Genomic DNA, 17,362 nt, shown 5'->3' with positions numbered 1-17,362 from the left:
TCTTCCAGCTTTTCCTGGTTAGGGGTCACCACAGCAGATCACCTGTCTGCTCATGATTGGCAGTGGAGTTTTACAGTGTCATGTTGCCAGCCTGGTGCCCAACCTTCCACAGAAGACACGCACACACTCACAGCTAAGGCCAATTTAGAGTGTCCAATCCACCTACAGCATATCTTTGGGATGTGGAAGAAAACTGGAGCACCCAGAGGAAACCCACACGACCACAGGGAGAACATGCAGACTCCACACAAAAGGCACCCCATCTGAGGATCAAACTGGAGAACCTCTTGCTGTGAGGTGACAACGCTAACTGCTGCACCACCATGGCCACCCTAATTCTTCAGTAATAGTATAATTTGACTTAATACTGAAATGCATTTTTTCTAGTGGGTCAGTGGTAGGGTAACAGTATGTTTCTGATAAGTGTTTCTAACTAGAGGTTCTACACTCTTTGTTTAGACACATATAAGCATATATATATATATATATATATATATATATATATATATATATATAGTCTGGTTAATCGGTGAGTAAATGATTGAAATGCTATAAAATTATTTCTGATTTGAGGCAGCTGTTGTTACTTTTAAATAGCTGTTTTTATTTGAAAGGGTTAATTTTTTTCATGATGTTGATGTTTTGTGAGGAAACTGGTAGTCTGTGTGACTGTTCTCATTGTGGAGATTCATAACATGCACTGACAAGGCAGCTTGAGCGTTTTTTTTTTTTTTTTTTTTTTGCTTTCTGTAAACTCTAAAAGCTTCAAGATTTGATTTCCCACCAAAAATCCTTTTTTCCTCACTAGAGACAACCTCTGCTCTGCATGAGGCTATTTAGATGCTTTTTAACAAGTTTATGAAGCTGCAGCTTGAGGAAACAACAGTGATAACATCACTTGACCTTTGAACTTGGATGGTTGTATTTAGAATTATTTTCTCTTGAAATTATGTTATCCTTCACTGATATACTTTAAATGGTAAATAATTAGTTCTGACAAAAGTGTTTAAGTCCTTTGAAAATACCTATGTTCTTTTATAGATGCATACATTCTGCAGATTCAATGATACTTTTAGTAACTAAATGACATCAAATGAACTAGGAACTGCATTAGAAAACAAATTATGCATATTAACATCGGACTTATGTTACACAACTAAACCTTTAGTAACTAAACAGAGGGTTGTGAGGCCTTTTTTGTAATAGGTGTTATATATATATTCAGCAGATCCTTACATGAAAAATGTTAGATAGATGACTGGCAAAATGGTTAAAACATCTGATGTTTCTTGAAAAGTCTTGGAAATATTGACAATCTTCTTAACCTTCAGAGTCTAATGCTTATACATACTTTGATCTTATTTGTATTTCTGACATATCTACTTATCAGAGGTGCTATTATTATATGTGGTATATTCATATAGCTTCAGTTATATTGGACACTCTCATTTTAATGTATATTTCATGGACTCAGATTTCTTTATTTGCTTTCATAATGCTTTTCTTTTTGGCTTTTATACTATATTCTAAGCAGAGATGGATAATTTGTGTCTTTTGGTGTTGGAGAGATGGTGGATGGATGGTTTAGTTAAGTGTTAACTAAACTAGAAACAGTTTTATGTTTCATGCATGTGTTTTTAAATAGTTTTGGGTTTTTGAAAGTAGTGCTTAATACACATTATACATCCATGATAAGTAAGTTTTCAGTAGATTTCAAGTCAACACAGAAGTAAGGTCTTTCAGTAAGTAACAAGATACACATTAGTGTCAATGGCTTATGAATGTTTATCATTAAATATTAATGTTTTGAACAATAATGTCAAAAGAGCTAGTTTGCTTAAATATATCAAAATGCATAAAGCCCAGATCATCTTTTTACAGGAAACCCATCTATTAAAAAAAGACCTACAAAATACTCATTTAATGGCTATACCATTCTGGCTGATTCATGTTTTAAGACTAAGAGAAGAGGGACTCTTATTCTATGGAAAAATACTTATACTATGCCAAGAGTTATAGATACAATTTCAGATAAAGATGGGATGCTAAGCATGGTTATTTTGGAAATCAATAGGAAGTATACTTTGATTAATACATACTGGATACCAGGATTAAGTACTAAATATGTTGACAAATATCTGGACCTGATTACTTTAAATGCAAAAGGGGAAATTATAGCAACAGGTGATTTTAACTGCCTATTATCAGGCAATGATACTTCTAAAAATGGTAAATAAAACTAACATTTCAAGCCAAAAAGTTAAATGACCTTACAAACCAGATGAACATTAAAGGTATACATGGTCTAAGAGAACATAATTCCTTATTCTATACTTACTATTCATATTGGTTTGGTACATAAACAAACATTAATAAGGTCTTTGTATAAAATACTATATACTCAAAAATAAGTGATGTATCTATAATGAATTGTCCACTTTCAGACCATAACGCTATAAAATTTACATTAACTACACATACAGACGATTTAAGATTTATACAGAGAATTCCTGCTACAAAACTTTAATGAATGGATAATGAAAGAAATAGACATGTTTATGGAAACAAATGATAATTGTGAAGTGACATAGGACACCTTTAAAGTTTATATATATGGTAGAATAAAATCTTGGTACCTTAAAAAAAGGAGTGAGTGGGACAAAGAACTTAGACTTACAAAAAAACATAGACAAGATAAAAATGGATGCAAAACCAAATAACAAAGTAGCACATAACAAAATTGCTAAACTAAATCAAAAATACTTAAGTTCTGAATCATAAGGTAGCCATAAACCTGGAAAAATTGAAATTATAATCTTATGCTGTAAATCTGTATAAAGGCATTGGAAACCAGCTGGTCCACTTCACAAAAAGTTTATTCCAAAGCACACATGAACACAGGTACTTGAAGAATACAAAGCAAATAAACATTGTAAAATTAGTTCCCCTTACATTTTTGTCTTACAAACTTCATCAGATAGACATGTACTGTCAGAAAAGTCATGTTAAATAGGTTTTCAAATTAAAATTAACCAATAAGAAACATTCTCTATTAACTCTGAAAATGCAATATGTATGACTTAAAATACAGTGTGTGTGAGTTAAAATAAAACATATATTTTATTTATGGGACAGTACATGCCTGTCTGATGAAGTTTGATAAACTTTTTGTGGAGTGGACCAGCTGGTTTCCGGTGCCTTTATACAGGTTATTAGTTCATTTTGGGCATTTCTAGCACTTTTTTCATTTATGCTATAAATCCTAAATATCTGCATAAAATAGCAGTAAGATTAAAAAAAATAAACAATCAAAATCTTATTAATGAGATTAAATATAAAAGTGGTGGTTCTGTTAAGAGTACATCTAACTGAATGGGCATATTAGAAGTGCTCAAAAACTACTATAAAGATATAAATAATAATACACCACTTTTGAAGACAGATAATGCAATAAATACTTTTATTCAAGAAAATATAACTACTAAGGTGTCAATGCAACAAAATAACATATTAAATAAACAAATAACACCAACAGAAGTGAAACAGCAAATAAACATTTTAAAAGATAATAAAGCTCCAGGACTGGATGGAATAATTCCTGATCTATATGAGATTTTTCCTGAATATATAATAAAGAAAATGATGAGTGCCTTTACTATGGTTAAGCAAAAATGTATAACACCCCCATCATGGAAATATTCAATTATCTCCCCATTTTAAAACAAGGTAAGGACCCCAAATCTTGTGATTCATATACGCCAATTTCATTACTAAACACTGAGTATAAAATTTTCATGACAATATTAGCTAATATTATAAAAAAAATTACCTCCTCTAATACATAATGATCAGACAGGGTTTATTATTCATAGAAAAGTGCAAGATAACATTATTAAATTAATATCATTAATAGACATAGCATGCAAATGCAAAAAAAAAAAAAATAACTATTATCAGCCTAGACATAGAAAAGGCTTTTGATTCTATTAGTTGGTCTTATCAGCAAAGAATTGTAATTGGTTTTGAATTCTCCTCAGATTTTGTCAACTTATTAATGAAAATGTATAGTGGGGTACAAGCTTATGTGAAAATCGGATCATGTCTAACCTCACTACTAGAAATCCTCAAGGGAACTAGACAAGGTTATCCTTTGTCACCATTATTGTTTGCTCTATCTATGGAACCTCTTGCTATATATATATATATATATATATATATATATATATATATATATATATATATATATATATATAGGTTCATAACTTCCTAGGTAGGGCCTATATAAGCCTAGCCAAAAAGGTACCCTGGCTTTTGCCACCCAAGAAAATTATTTTCCTGTACCCCTGTCAAGCAGAGCCACAGAAGTGATACTTGGGGTGAATTTCCAATCTCCCATCCAATCATCAAAATCTTTCTTGAAGAGTGCTAATGAGCAGCTTTGTTTGATATAGATAGGTAGTTTGTTCCAGAGTATGGGAAGTCTCTGAGACAGGAATCTTTCCCTCCAGCATGTTCTGTTTATTGTGGTGACAGGGTCTAGGTCCCTAGAGTGTGAAGCTCAGAGAGATTGAGATTTCTTTAAGTGGGGCATGTCCAGCAGCTCTGGGTTTGACATAGCTTTGTATGTTAGGCAGAGATCGCCCCTGAGTAGGTGATATGTGACAAAGTAAAGCTGGAGTTTAATGAGACAGTCTTCATAGGGCATCTGTTTGAGGCAGGTAATCCTCTTTGTGAGGTATTTCTGTGGCCTTTCCAGTTGTTGTGGATGTCTTGTGAGGTACATACCAAAAGGGGCGCTGTATTTTGGGTCTAATGAGTGATGAGTAGAGGGGAACAGTGACCTCTTTTTTTCTGGATGAGAAACCTTTTGTGATGAGGTGTGCCACGTAGAAGGATTTCCTGACCACTGTGGCAATGTGATTATCAAAGGAGAGATTACTGTCCACCTGTGTCCCAAGGTCTCGTATCACACTTTTGGTGTTAAGTAGACTACCACCTATGTGGTAGTTCATGGGTACAGAGTTATTACCAAAGGGGATGACAATGCACTTTTTGGCATTGAGCTTGAGACCATGTCTTTGACACCAGGCATCTGTCTCAGTGAGGCCCTTTTGTAGGATGTCCACATAATTAGGAGTTTCAATTATGGCTCCTAGTTTGCAGTCATCTGCGAATATAGTTAGCCAAAGACATTCTGTGTTAGCCTGTACTTCAGAGAAGTAGATACCAAACAGGAAAGGACCCAGGACAGAACCCTGTGGTACTCCACTTGTCACTGGTCTGAAGTCTGATTTGGAGTCTGCTACTTTCACAGTGTGGGTTCTGTCAGTAAGCCAGTTGGCAACCCATCTTGTGACATAGGGATTTATACCTAGTTTAGTGAGTTTATCTATAATTCCAGAGTGGCGGATGGTGTCGAACGCCTTGGCGAGATCTAGATAGGCTGTGTGAACCACCTTACCCTCATCTATGGCTTTGTTGACTACTTCAAAGAAGTCTATCAGGTTTAGGAGACATGATCTGCCTTTTACAAACCCAAACTGTGTGGTGTCCAGAGTTTGGAGATCTCCAATGTCTTTGTTTATGAGTTCCATGATGATATGTTCCATGGCCTTGCAGACGAGGCTCATCAGGCTAATGGGGCGGTAGTTCCCGGGGTCTGTTGTGGCCCCCCCCTTTGTGGAGTGGGATAACTGTCGCCGTGCGCCATTCAATGGGCACAAAGCCTGAGGTGAGGCTATGATTGAACATGGTACTTAGGTGGGGTGCCAGTTCATTCTGTAGTTCATGTAGAAGGCATCCTGGGATGTTGTCAGGTCCCATGGATGCTGTGTTCTTGGCTTTGGAGAGTGAAGTTTTTACCTGTGCAGCCATGATTATAGGAATTTTGCATTCTTCCAGTATAAAGATGGGCCCTTTAGGGGGTGAGAGGGGGGTAAAGTTAGCACTGAACCTATCTGCCAGGATGTTGGCAATATCAGTTGGTTCTGTATATTTAGTGTCATTGTGCTGTAACTCAGAGCAGATCTGAGTGTTGCCATTGAGATTTTTGACATAGTTATAGAATGCTTTGTGGTTGTCTTTAGAATCAGTGGCAATTTTGTTTTCATAACTAGCTTTGGAGGATTTTATGAGGGATCTCAGCTTCTTACTGAGGCTGACCAGGGAGCTCCTCCAATCATGGGATTTTACTCTTTTTTGCAACAGTTTCTTTCTTCTGTTGTAGAGTTTGTTTATGGCAGAAGACCACCAGATTGGCTTCCTTTTTTTTGGAGGATAGCATCTTGGTTCTGTTAGGGATAGCATGATCCATGCACTTATGTAAGTGCTTATAAAGTGCATTTGTGTTGGATTCAGCAGTCGTACCTCTATTGTCCATCTGCATGGGTGTCTAGAAGTTTGCCACTTCTGTCTTAAGAAGAGTGATGTCGGCTTTGGAGAATTTTTTTACGGTTGTTTTCCTAATGGGGGGTGGGAGCGGGATGTGGTTGTCTAGGGTGATTAGCTTGTGGATGGATCTGACCAACGAGGAGCTGACCTCTGGTGTGGAACACCGGTCACCCATGCTGGTGATGACCAGGTCTAGGATATTGCTGCCCCTGGTGGGGGTGTGGATAAGTTGATCCAAAGCGCCGGAATTGATGATTTCCAGAAAACGTTGAGCAAAAGAGTTGGTACATGAGTAGTTTTCCCAGTTAATGGTAGGGTAGTTGAAATCACCCATTAATAGAGTGTTGGGTTGTACCTTAATATTTTCCAGTGTATCAAGAAAAGAGGAGTGGGAATCCTGGGGCATGGTGTGGGGCATGTAGCAAGCTACAATCTGGATTGCGGTTTTGCCCAGAGTTAGTTGAACTTGGATAATCCCGGATGAATTATGCTGTGCAACTAGCTTGGAGGTGTGGATATCCTTAATGAATATGGACATGCCTCCAACTTTAGTGTTTCGGTCCGGGTTTGGTGGCCAAAAGGTGTGGTATGAATTATAGCATGGTAATGCAGGGGTGCTCTCTGGAGCTTTGAACCAGGTCTCTGTCACTGCACAGATGTCAATGTTCTCCATTTTAAGGAGTGCCTCGAGTGAGTGCATTTTGAGGTTTAGACTTCTAGCATTAAGTAGCATTACCCTCAGATTTTGATTGCTTGTACCTATTACGGTGGTGATTGTGTCATTTGAACCTTGCCTAAAAAAGGTACTATAGGGGTGGCAAGAGCCTTTGCCAGTATCCAGAATCCCAAGGGCGTCAGGTGCAGGCCATCTCTGGCAAAGCAGCGTGGTCTGTCGATCATGTCATCCCAGGCAGACAGATACTGGATTCCCTTAGAATGACACCAGAAGCTTAGCCAATTGTTAAAGTCAATCATTTTGTCCTTGTACTGTGGTGTCATTCTGGGTGATGGCAGGATGCTACTCAGGGCTAGGGTCATACCGGCCTGTGCTAAAAGATTGGAGAGCTCCTCCATGTCTCTTTTCATATAGTCCAGGGAGGTACATCTCAGGTCATTCACACCAACATGGACAATGACAGAGTCATATTTGTACATGTTGTGGAGTGACCTGAGTGCATGTGTTATGTGGCGGATCCTGGCACCTGACAGGCAGCTGACAGTAACTTTTTCCTTGTTTTGCCTGGTGAGTGGAACATCAGTGTGCCTGACTATAGAGTCACCTATGACTAGAGTGTTGGGATGAGTTTTTTTTTTCTTTTTGAGACAGGTGCCCATTTCAGTTTTTAATTCAGGAAAAGAGGACTGCTGGGTAAGATTAGGAAGCAAATGCAAACAAACAAGACAAACAATACAAGAGACAGGGACTGTGAGTGACACAAAATGTTGGTGGACACCATGATTAGTGTGAGGGAAGAGACAACCCAGGATTATGCCCATCAAGATTGGAGACAGTGAGAATCGAGTCCTCACCCACTGGACTATCATCACTGTCCCTTTACTCTGCTGGCAGCTGGGGTGCTTGAGATCTTCTCCTTCTATGGACCATAATGGAGAGCAGCCTCTCCATGTGACATGGGCGTACACCATTGGTATGGTGCACAACCCTATGCACCAACCTTTGCATCTCCAGGTGGGTGATGAAATCACTACCTCTGCCACTGCTCCAGGAGGGTACCACTACACCATATTCCAGCGCTGTACTACCTGAAGGCACAGGTAGGGCATGGGTAACAGAGGCAGTACTGCCAGGTTGGCTTACAGATGTGCTGGACATTGGTGCTGGAGCCAGTGGAGAGGGGGTAGGTCAATCCACCAAGGCTGGCCTACCTCGCTGTGCTGTGTAGCATTTAGTGATGCGGTATACACAGATGACATGCAGACATTTTGACAACACATAGTAGAAAATTAAAAAAGGGAAAAAGGTTGGGGTGAGAAAAAATATATAAAATTAGTACCATCATTTGTGACATACAATGCATTAATACAATTTGAAAACTCTTTTATCTGAAGTATTACATTTAAGTATACGTCCTAACAGAACCATACTGTACTACAAATTGATGAAAGTAATCCTTAAAATGTGCATATTCTGCACATATGCATCTTACAATTATACAGATTGCAGCTTACAGCAGAGCATTTGTGCCAATGTTATTGTGTTTTTAATTTAATGTAATATTATTGTAGAAATAACAGTATTGTATAGCTCTAAACTATGGTATTTGAACCCACAGCCTCTGACTAAAGTCTAATATTGGATATCTACAATTGGTTTGTGCTACAGACTAATGCATGCATGCTTGCTTTTTAAAGGTGGGCTATGCATGCTAAATTTGATACAACTCTATAAAAGGCAAAAATATATATATCTTTAACTTTTAAAGCTGCAATAACACTTATCTTCTGCTGCATACATACCACTTTCTTCCTTCAGTCTCTCCAACTGAGCAACATGAGCCTGCTGATTGAACTCATGTTTGGGTGGAGCAGGTAAAAGAACAGAAAAGAACAGAAGAGCATTATGCATACCAGGTCTTACCTATATTTAGCTTTCTAAGTCTTACAAATGCTCACTTATTGTCATACTTACAAAGATGTGGGATGTCTACAGTCTCAAACTCATCCAACCAATGGTTGAGTGTATCCATATTCTGCCTTTGTAAGTCATTAAAATGATGCCTACCCTGCTTTCCAGTCCGTGCAATGCCAGTGTCTCTGGATACAGCATGGGCCATGTTATTCCATACCTAAGACTTGTACTGGGAGCCAAAACAGTCCCCCTGCAGAAGCCTTTGGCTGTGGTGCTTTACCAGGAGTCCAGTAAATATCTTGGACTCCTGGACACCCTACCTATGTGCTCTAAACTTGACACCTTCCTCTCTAATGCCAGCCATGTTTACCAGCCAAACTAGAGCAATGTAATCTGATGCTTTCCCTCCAGTTCTTGTTATGTTTACTCATAGTGCACAATCCTAAACAATGATGCTAACCATGTTTCTGCGATGTAAAGCAGAGAACAGCAATGGCAAGTAGGGAGGAATTAAATAACTGAAATTGAAAGGTTAATCTGACACTTGGCCTTAGTTTGAGGGGTGTCTACTGCTGTAGCCTGGAAATATATATTGGAAATTGGAAGGTAACTGTTAGGTGAGTTAAGTTTGCAGACATGCACTGGGGGAATACATGTAATGACCTGATACATTTGTTTTTGCATTTATACACTGAGGAGAATTGATTTTTATATTGTGGAATTCAAACCTAGACATAAGGGGCAACATCTTTTTTTCGACAGCATTGATTTTCCATCTTTGCCACAGAAGGTGCTACTTATACAGAGTATGGAATCATACATAAATACAGGTGACAGTTTGAGTTGTTACACATGTATGTATGTGACCTGATAAGGTTATTGGATACAGATCCAGTTTGTGTCTTACATAACTGGGAAGACCATACAAGCCCAGATATCAGAATTATACTAACAGAAATATAGTTGACAGTATACCCTCAGTCATTCATCTGAAAACACAATAATGGTGTCTCATCCCACATACATACAATTCATATCACCTTCACTATCTAAAGTGCTACAACGGAGAGTGACTGTGATAGGAAATGGAACAATAAAAGTATATGGAATATGATGTATTAGAACCCAGGGTCACGTGTATGGCAGTCCTACACTTTATACGTATTGCCACAAGAATGTGGTAATGTAACTTGTCCATTTTACAGTTCATTGCTATAAACTGCACTGTCACAACTGTAAAAATAGGTTGCACACCCTGTACTAGAACCCAAGATCATCCACACTCCAGCCATACACATACACCTGCTGCCACAGGATTGCTTACAAAAAATGTACTAATTTCCTAAGCATTCTTAAGATCTCTGTGTAAACTGCCATGCAACACCACTCAGCGGTTTGTGCATTGGCCAACAGAATTAACTGAATGCATACGGTTTCAATTATTGGCTGCCTGAGACCTGTGTTCGATGGCTGTAGCTGTTGGTGATCCATGCTAACTGCTTTGCAATGCCTCTAAGCGCAGTTGCATGATGGAACACAGAAACTGCAACAATGTATTGCATTTGACCTTTGCCCTTGTACAAATGCCCTGTTTGCAGGTTTTCTGCATGCGTTTTGTCTGCATCCTGGATGGACCACTAGTCCCAATCATGCACTGCCTTGCTTTGTACAAACGAAATGAGCACAGCCAAACCTGAGATCCATTTTCTCCAATTCCCATGTTTGGACTAAGCAACGCATTGAGCAACACTAGTTCCAAACCAAAAAAAAAAAAGAAAGAAAGAAAAGAAAAAGGAAAAAAAAAAAAAAAGAAAAAATAGTTGAAATGAGGAAAAGCAACATTCACACTACAAAATGTTAGTACACATGAGATATTTCTACATAGGTTTAGATTTGAACTTTCACTCCAATGAACCTTCAGAACACAGTAAGAGTACCTTATCTTTCTTTGCCACACAAACACCTTTGCTGCAGGGAACTAAAATCATTCTACATACAACCAACTGCAACATCATCTACAGTAATATGAAACCATACAAGTGTTAGTTGTACATGTATTATTTTGGATGTATTGCACTAAATGATTACACAACCAGTTATGAGTATTGCTTGCAAATATGCAGCTGTGTCTTACCTCTCTGTGACTGTTGCTCATTCTTCTCTTATCTGACCAATTATCTGAGGCATGCAGTCTGTAAGCCATTCTATATCATTGTCCTTAAATATGTGAGGATATTAAATGGCAATAATATAATATGCAGTTGCCCACAAACAAAAGGGAGGCTGGAATTTAATGAACAGAACCTGTGAATTCTGTGGTGCTTATTTACATTTCCAATCTTGATTAAATTACATCTAACACTTTGTACGTCTAACCTGATACACCCACTGGATGTAGGTCAGTCTGCATTGCTGTTGTGTTTTCCTTCTCCCTAACAGTAACAATTCACAGCTGCAATCTATTAAAAACAAACACTGAGGAAGTGCCTGCACTATGTTTACATCTACAACTTGGAGCCAAGTATTTGTGACTCAGTAATTCTAATGAGTTTGAACCTAACTTGCATATTCACCATGCTGAAAGCCCTGAATCTACACCTTAGAAAGTTAAACGTGCAGTTAGGGAAAATGAAGGTGAGGAGACTTGTTTGCATGGAGAACACAGAAAGGAGGCTATTACTTTGGGATATATCTGCACAGAAGATTATTGAACTTAAGAAGATATGTTTGCATTTTCTCAGCCATATATTGCGTATGCTGAAATGTAATTAAGAAAATGTAATAGTTTTATAATATATATATATATATATATATATATATATATATATATATATATATATATATATATATTTATTTTGATTAGCAAAGGCTTTTACACTTTAATCTCTGCATTAGTTAGGACTGTACTGACAGCATTGGCATGTTTGTCAGGGCATTTCATAGGTATACATGATTGGAAATACATGTGTTAAATCTGTAGATGTTTCAGGAACAGTTTATTTGATAGCACTTTTAGCATTTCAAAGATGTTTTTTAGCAACATGTGCCATTTGCCTGTTGTGTTGTGAGTGGAGGACCAAAGCTTAATTTCTGTTATAGCACAAACAAGGATAAGTTGCTATTGTTACACTTCTTTTTTGCATCCAGACTGCTGTTCATATTTCAAATCTCTAGACTGTTTTGTTTCCTCCAGTGGGTAATACTGAAATGCTACCTTTTCTGTTTTATCTGCGAACAGTCATTTTGTAGTTATGTAATACATATGTGTATTATCCTTCTGTTGTCTTTTAGGACACCTAGGACTTGTTTTCCCTACCAAGTAACAACATGCAAGGATATGCCAGTCATTCATAATTTTACACAATACACTCTTGGTTTCAACACTTACCTTGTAAATCTAGCAATTGAAACAGTTTTAGCTCAGGTTAACTCTGCCTGTTGCAAGCAGTACACAGCCAATACATGGGGAGGTAAAGATTGTTTGAGTTGCCTGGCATCAATGTTACTATTTGTATGTGCATAAATGGAAGGTTTTAGGTCCTCAGGTGGTGAGTGAGTGTGCTATGCATTGTCTCTTAACCAATTCAAGGGCCTATTGAGTACACCTATATCTGCCTACACCCACAGCAGTGCTGTACCCCCTCTGACTCCTTACCTGTGTGTGGCTGTGGTGACCTTGCCATTGGTGATAGGTTGTGTGCCCCTTTCTCTTGTTGATTCTGAAGAAGCTGTTTTCTCAGGACAGTATTGTTTGCTGGAAGTGACACAGGTATCAGCATCCAAGATCCTCCATCAATTCCTGAATGCTATACCCCAACATAATTGTGACCACATATATTTTCCCTGTACTCCTGAGGACAGGGCCAGCACTATGCAGGAGTTATACCCTGTAGTACACTACCTTTATGTGCTGGGTGCTATAGATTGGATGTATGTAAAAATTAAGGCACCACCCAGGGAACAGGGAAGAATCTAGATAATAATACATAGGATTTTCATTCTATTAAGTGCCAAGTCATGTGTAATTGCAAGGGAATCATTCTGAATGTGTGTGCTGGCATACCCGGCAGTTACCATGACTTACATATCTGGCACACCTGCCAACTGTATCAGATATCCAACAGTGTCATTTTCTGGGGAATGCAGGTTATGCCTTGGAACTGTGGCCTATGACACCTATCAAAAATGCATACACATCTGCTGAGGAACATCATAATAAGGCACAGGTTCAAACCAGAAATATCATAGAGCATATCTTTGTACTGGTGAAGTCATGGTTCCAGTGCGTAGATACATCTGGTGGAGCCCTGTAGTACAATCCATGGATGTGTACTGAAATATTCACAGTATGTGCCATGGTACACAACATCATCCTGAGAAAACAGCTTCAGCAAGATCAACTAGAGGAAGGCGCACACATCCCACCTCAATGCCAAGGTCAACACAGCCACATGCAGGTGAAGAGTCAGAGGGGGAAGCAGCAGTTGCAGGCATGCTTAATATGACCTTGCATTTATTTATTTATTTAACATTTGTTTACTGGGAAAATTCGACTGGGACAAAATACATTTTCAGCAGTGGCTTGAGGAAAAATGATCCAGACACATGTCTTTGGAATGTGGGAGGAAACCGGAACACTCAGAGGAAACCCACATGAATGCAGGAGGGATATGTAGACTCCACACAGAAGACACACTCACCAAGAATAGAACTGCAGAACCTCTTGCTATGAGGTGACAATGCTAACTGCTGCACTACTAGGCTACATTGGCTGAAAGACAATGCATAGCACCCTCATTCACAACCTAAGGGCCTAATATCTTCCTCCTATGCACATACATATAGTAACATCGATGCCAGGCAACTGCCACAAACTTTACCTCCCCATGTAGTAACTGCATACTGCTTGCATCAGTTATCCCTGAACTAAAACTTCTTGCAATTGCTTGATTTACATGGTAAGTGTTGAACCTGGAGTGTATTGTGTAATAATATAAATAACAGGTATATCCTTGCATGTTGTTACTTGGTAGTGTAAGCAAGTAAAAGGTGAGAGATTTGTGCAGAAATTACCTTAACATGAGACAGCAGAGACTTATTTGACATATATATGTCCTTTAGTAAATAGTAGGTCTCAGGCATCAAAGATTCACACAGTCATACCTCTTAAAAGTAGTGATGATCAATGCATGCCCTCAGTTTATCACCGTACATTTGTACTGGAAAATCATTAAAGAGAAAAGTTAGAAAGTAGTGATACACATTGCCGTTTCAGACTTCACAACTTCCACAAGATCATTGACAATAAATATGGAAAATTTTGATGCTAACAACAGTGTAACTTTCTAAGACCAATATAAATCAAAGGTACAATTACCATTTCAACATCACAAATGCAGATATACCAACCATTAAGTCAGCTATATACCCTGAGCATCAGACACAAAGCTTATGTATCCCTGAATCCAAAAGATACAAAACAGGGATATGTCACAGTTATCATCACTTGGACAAGGTGTTGTGTGGGTGGTAGGTGGCCTAGGCTGACACAAAAGGTTGGTGAGTATGTGTCAGTAAGAAAGAGAAGCAGGCAGACATTTGGATAAAGCAAAAAATGACCAGGGAGACAAAATGAGTTTTAAACTGTAGGGCTGAACCATGTAACTGTTGTGTATGTGTGTGTGTGTCTGTATGGGTCATCCAGGTGAAATTGGTGTGTTAGTGTCTGCATGAATACAGCAAAGCTCTGTGCTAGCTCTATGTCTTGGTATGTCAGACTGGTGTGAGCCATGCATTGTAGATGTGGTAGTTCATTGTTGTCATACCTAAACATGAGAACTGGCTTTGCCAGGAGGTGCACTGACACATCCACAGCCACTGTCGGATGCACTGCTGCTACCTGAACATGAGTGATGTCTGCTGAACAAGTTCCCCTCATAAATGCATCTAGGACCATAACCCCATGATCTGCCACATCTGAATGTGGACAGCTCACCCACTAATGGAGCAATGGAAGTACTGCCACTATGGAAGCATGATTGGGCATGGACACATTGGCTAACTGCAGATGACCTATGCCCATGAGGATGCTGTCCCCCTCCCAGCAGACATTCCATCACAGACATCGCTGGTTCCAGTGTGTCATTCATCTGATCCATTGAATCGGCAACACAGTAGAGGCAGTCACACATGTCAGCCTGTACCACATCTACATCCATAAGCATTTTTCTGGAGCACCTATGGAACATGCATGTGCCTCTATGATGGCCCTAAATATAAGTTATGTGGCACAGGAAGAGACACTTGGATCAGGTGGAAGATGGACAGCAGGCCTACTCTGGGCACCCCTACCAATCCTCGTGGGTGGCACTTCATCCACAATTTGTCTACAGCCAGAGTTAACAGGCATTGAAGCTGCAGAAACTACACTTATCTGATCAATTGTCTCACCCTTTACCTGTCCAATATCTGAATGCTCACTGGAATGGATAGCCATAAGTCTAATGGCTGTGACTGATGGAATTTAGAGGGCGGCTGTATGTCAACCTCAGTGTCAGATTCACCCTCTGTACCCCATTACTTTGCCTCTGTTTGGCCACCACCATCATCAGAATCTGCTGATACTCTGACATCAGGTGGTAGGAGTCCCCCACTTCCACTGTCAGGATCATCTGTGATAATAAGCAACAAACACAGGAACAATTAATACCTACACAACTATAGTCTAATATATGCTAGCAAAATAACAGTGGTGCCACTATTAGGCAGTACAGCAATACATACAGCAGTCCTTACATCAACAGCACACACTAAAATATTTATTTTAAATGCTTATCAGTACTGATATAAAAATGTTTGGCTTATCATGTGCAGATGATGGTATGTTCTGTATGATGGATGGTCCTAGAAGAAGTTAAGCAAATGGCAAGGGCAACATCATCACAATTAACAGTAACACAGGGAGTAATACCTTTGCCCCTTTTTACTTTCAACAAGAACTTGGATGTCAAGTCCAACCTAAGCCCATGTATAATCAATCAGAATGTGTTGTTAACTATAGCAATCCTCAATCTTCCCCCACAAAAAAAAAAAAAAAAAATATTGAGAAATAGAACTGACGTATTGATTTTAAATATTTTTACTATACAAGAGCATTTAACAATTGAGATACAAAAGCCTACCTGGAATCTCCTCCTAGAACATGCTTGCTGTCTCTGAAACAGTTGCACCAATGTCAAAGACATGCTGTTCTGCACTTAACTGGAAGCTGTCCGAATCCCTGAAAGTGAACAGGAACTCTTTAGTTGCTGTTAGTGGTGGCTCTGTAGCAGCCCCCCCCCAGTACCTATCCAATCACGGGTCACTGCAGCTGCTGTCCTCCATACAGATGAGATCATGTCAGTGGCCCTATGCTGCACCTGGTCATATGCCCTGCTGTGGCCAACCACTGCATTAACGTCTGCTATGATCTGCTGCCAAATTTGCATTCTGCCTGACATATCTTCATGTCCCCTCTCAAGCAGGAATGCATCATGTCGCCCAAAAGATTCAACAATGACCTGATTCTCAGGGTCACTGAAGGTTGGTTTTCATGGACTGAGATGCCTGAGATGCATAGTCCTAGGTGTCCTAAAAGACAACAGAAGGATAATACAAATAAGTATCACATAACTATAGTTACCTTCCAGTTTCCAATATATATTTCCAGGTAACATCTGTAGACACCACTCAAACTAAGGCCAAATGTCAAATTAATCTTTCACTTTTAATTATTTAATTCCTCCCTGCTTGGCATTGCTGCTCTCAGCTTAACATTTTGCAAACGTGGTTGGCATCATTGCTCGGGTTTGTGCACTACCAGTAAATGCAATAACTGGAATTGGTGGGAAAGAATCACTTCCCATTGCTCTAGTTCAGCTGGTAATCATGTATGGTGCTGGAGAGGAAGCTGCCAAGTTTAGGGCATAGAGGTGGGGTGTACAAGATTCAAGGATATTTATTGAACTCCTGGTAAAGCACCACAGCCAAAAGCTTCTACAGGAGGACTATTCTGGCCCCCAGTACAAGTCTGAGGAATGGAATAGTTTGGCCCAGGCAATATCCAGTGCCACTGGTATCCAGTGCAATGGAGAGTACTGTAAGCATCATTTTAGTGACCTATGCAGGAGATAAAGGGATACTCTCAACCATTGGTTGCATGAGTTTGAGACTACAGATATCCCACAACTGTGTAAGTATGACAATAAGAAAGTACTTGTAAGACTTAGAAAGCTAAATATAGACAAGGCTGGTATGCATATTCTTTCCACAGCTCCCACCAAACATGAGTTCAATCAGCAGGCACATGTTGCTCAATTGGAGAGACTGAGGGAAGCAAGTGGT

Source organism: Protopterus annectens, chromosome 3.part1 (genome assembly GCF_019279795.1).
Source record: "Protopterus annectens isolate FY-2018-M chromosome 3.part1, PAN1.0, whole genome shotgun sequence".
NCBI classification, from domain to species: domain Eukaryota; kingdom Metazoa; phylum Chordata; order Ceratodontiformes; family Protopteridae; genus Protopterus; species Protopterus annectens.
Note: the sequence above shows the minus strand (reverse complement) of the source record.